Source organism: Lepus europaeus, chromosome X, assembly GCF_033115175.1.
Source record: "Lepus europaeus isolate LE1 chromosome X, mLepTim1.pri, whole genome shotgun sequence".
Classification (NCBI taxonomy): domain Eukaryota; kingdom Metazoa; phylum Chordata; class Mammalia; order Lagomorpha; family Leporidae; genus Lepus; species Lepus europaeus.
This window is the reverse complement of record NC_084850.1, coordinates 102,304,059-102,308,167: the sequence shown is the minus strand read 5'-3', so window position 1 is coordinate 102,308,167 and position 4,109 is coordinate 102,304,059.

Sequence of the window (4,109 nt, the reverse complement as noted above, 5' to 3'; positions counted from 1 at the left end):
GCCCTAGAACCAGGGACACAGACGTAGATGGACAGGAAGGGCGTTGTGGTGCAGCGGCTTAAGCCGCCATTTGGGATGCTGGCTTCCATACCTGAGCACGTGAGATGAAGTCCCGCCTCTGCTTTCTGTCCAGCTTCCTGCTAAGGCGTATCCTGGGAGGCAGCGGATGATGACCCAAGTACTTGGGTCCCTGCCACCCACGAGAGAGGCTGTGTTGGAGTTCCGGGCTTCTGGCTCAGCCCCAGCCCCAGCCATTGCAGGCATCTGGGAAGTAAGCAAGTGGATGGAAGTTTTGTCCCTCTTGGGCTCTGACTTTTAAATAAATAACTTAAAAAGAAAGAAAAGTGAGATCTTTGACAGGCCAACATCAGTGGCCATGATAGCATTCAGTATTTGGCACATGCTGGCTACTACAGAATGGGGTTCTGGCCTGTCCCCCAACCCACAAGATCCTAGGCATGGCCCCTCTCTCTTGTCAGGGTCCAGCAGGTCATGCTCTACCAGGAAGTCCAGCACCACGAGGTTCGAAGTCCCCCTAGATCAGAACCAGTACTGGGTACCCCCACTTCCACCCCCTGTCCTTGCTTGCTGTCCCCAGATTAAACTTGGCCTATGATCCCCAGACTAAACTGTATTTTGCCATCCCTGGATCTGGGGACAGTGCCCTCAGCACTTCCATGGAGAAAACAAGCACTCAGGGCCCAGGGACATGCTGACTGGAGGGGTAGATTGAGGAAGCCCAGCCTGCAAATCCCAGGTCCCAGGAATACCGTTGGGGGAACCGTTCACATCCACTCAGGTCGCCATCCTCTGAAGAGATCGCCACAGCGCCCCGTGCCCTCTGCTCTGCATGCTGATTCTGCGACATGTGCTGTGGCTGCCTTCTGCCAGACCTTAGCGGGCTGGGCTGTGAATTGGGTCCAGGAGCCCACCCCCACGCACATACACAGGCTTATGAGATGAGGGTGGGAAGGAGGTGGTGCCAGAGGAGCAGTCCCTCCCCCATTAGACATTGTGACTTGACCCTGTGTCAGTTGTGAGGGTTGGGACTAGAAAGTAGGGGGGCCCTAGGGGTGGGATGGTGCTGATCGGATATGGAAGTGTTGCCCAGTGAGGGGAGGGGAGAGGGAATAGGAAAAGAGGCAGCCTGAGCCTGAGTCTCAGGACGAGTGTGCCTTTGAGCCAAGACACCCCCACATTCCACTCTCAGAGTCTTTTACACCTTCATACCTCATTGGCAGTGGTAGACAATGGTACAGCCACCGGAGAACTGCCTGTTTTCTATGAAGTTCTACACACACTCACCTCGTGACCCAGAAATTCCACTCCCAGGCACTTACCCAAAATAAATGCGAAGGTGTCAATCAAAAGACTTGTGGGGGTGGGTGTGACTTGTGCATCTTGCAGCTTTTGGTATTTGTGGGGGCCCTGGAACCAATACCCTTCAGATATGAGGGACAGTTCTGTTTTCTTCCTTCTTACTTGAGAATTGCTTTGGTGATCTTTGCCTAACCTGTTATGTGATTTACATATGATGAAAAGTAGATTTTAATTATAAAGCTTGTTGAATTTTTTTTAACCTAAGAACCCATTTGATCAGCACTCCATCAAGAATCCTTTCATCATTCCAGGAAACTGCCTTGCAACCCTTTCCAGTAGATAACACCAACCCAATTTCAACCTTCTCTGACCACTGTTCTGCTTGATGTAGAACTTCATATACATACAGTCATACAGTAGATGCACGTGTAGGTTCCACGCACATACTATGCCATTTTATACTCTTTTGTGCCTGGTTTCTTTTATTCACTATGTTTGTGAGATTCATCCATGCTGATTGTTTCTTTAAAGACTTTTTTTTGTGAAAGAGATCTTCCATTTGCTCCCCAGATGGCCACAATAGCCAGGGCTGAACCAGGCCAAAGCCAGGAGCCAGGAGTTTCATCCGGGTCTCCTACATGGGCAGCAGGGGCCCAAGCACTTGAGCCATTTTCTATTGCTTTCCCAGGCCACAGCAGAGAGCTGGATTGGAAGTGGAGCAGCCGGGTCTCGAACCAGTGCTCAGATATGGGATGCCAGCTTAGTTCGGTGCCACAGCACCAGCCCCATTCTCCTCTATATTTTGAATCATCTCTAGGTTACTTACAATACCTAAAACATTGTAAATGCTTTGTAAATATGTGTTACACACTATTGCTTAGGGAATAATGACAAGAAAAAAAATCTCTACATGTTCAGTACAGATGCAGGGTTTTTTTCTGAATATTTTCAATCCATGGTTGGTTGAATCCACAGGATGCAGAACCCATAAATATAGAGGGCCAGTTCAATGAAGAGAAAAGCACTGAGCCGGCACCGCGGCTCACTAGGCTAATCCTCCGCCTTGCGGTGCCGGCACACCAGGTTCTAGTCCTGGTCGGGGTGCCGGATTCTGTCCCGGTTGCCCCTCTTCCAGGCCAGCTCTCTGCTGTGGCCGGGGAGTGCAGTGGAGAATGGCCCAAGTGCTTGGGCCCTGCACCCCATGGGAGACCAGGATAGGCACCTGGCTCCTGCCATCGGATCAGCACGGTGCGCCGGCCGCGCGGCCATTGGAGGGTGAACCAACAGCAAAGGAAAACCTTTCTCTCTCTCTCTCTCTCTCTCCACTCTGCCTGTCAAAAAATTAAAAAAGAAAAGCACTGATGAACTAAGGAGTAAAGTATGACAGATCAATAAAATTAAAAGCAGAATCTTTGCAGTAAAGGGAAGATGCCTGGCAAAACCAATCAGTTAAAGAAACTAATGGTGCTTAAATTTGTTTTTTAATTTGAGAGGTGGAAAGACAGACAAGAAGCTCCCACCCACTGATTCACTCCTCAAATGCCTGCAACAGCCTGGCCTGGGTTGGGGAAGGGCTGAAGCCAGGAGCCCAGAACTCAATCCAGGCCTCCCACATGTGTGTCAGGAGCCAAGGTGACTTGAGCCATCACTGCTGTTTCCCAGGGTCTACATTAGCTGGAAGCTGGAGTCAGGAGCTGCAGTGTTGGGTATTGAACCCAGGTGCTCCGATGTTGGACATGGCCATCCTAACTTTTTTTGAAAGACAGAGCACTACCATCTGCTGGTTGGCCGGGGCTGGTCCAGGAAAGGAGCCAGGAGTCAAGAGCTGGGATTGCAATCCAGGTCTCCCAAGATTGTGGCAGGAACTCCATCACCTGCTGTCACCTAGAGTGTGCATTAGCAGGAAGCTGGAACTGGGAGCAGAGCCAGGACTCATGCACAGGCACTACGATATGGGATGCAGGCATCCCAAGTGGCATTTTTTACCACTGACCCAAATTCCTACCCTACAACAGAATTTTTAAAAATGAAAAGAGAGCCAGTTTTGTGGTGCAGTGGGTTAAGCCACTGCCTGCAACGCCAGCATCCCATATGGGCTCCAGTTTGAATCTCTGGTGCTCCACTTCCAATCCAGCTCCCTGCTAGTACAACTGGAAAAAAAGTGGAATATGGCCCAAATACTTGGGCCACTGCCACCCAGGTGGGAGACCCGGATGGAGTTCCTGGCTTCTGACTTTGGCTTGGCCCAGCCCTTGTCTTGACCATTGAGGAACAGTGGTTTTTCTTTTTTTTTCTTCATAATATTTGTTGAACTCTTAGTGTAGGATTAATCTTATAAGTATAAAGTTAACAGAAAATAGATCTTTGTAAAAAAAAATAAGGGAATAAGAGAGGGAGGAGGAAGAAAGGTGGGAGTGTGTGTGGGAGGGATGGTAGGGTGGGAAGAATCATTATGTTGCTAAATTTGTATATATGAAATGCATGAAGTTTGTATACCTTAAATAAAATGTTTCTAAGTTAAAAAATAAATTACTTGAAACTTACAAAAATTTCAAGTCTGTTTCACTTATAGATGTAACAATGTTTAATAAAATGTTACTGATGGAATTAGAAAATTAACAGATGGGGTCGGCATTGTGGTGTAGTGGTTAAGCCTCTGCCTGCAGCCCTGGCATTGCATATGGGCACAGGTTCGAGTCCAGGCTGCTCCACTTCCAATCCAGCTCCCTGCAAACAGTATGGGAAAGCACTGGAAGATAGCCCAAGTGCTTGGGCCCCTGCACCCACGT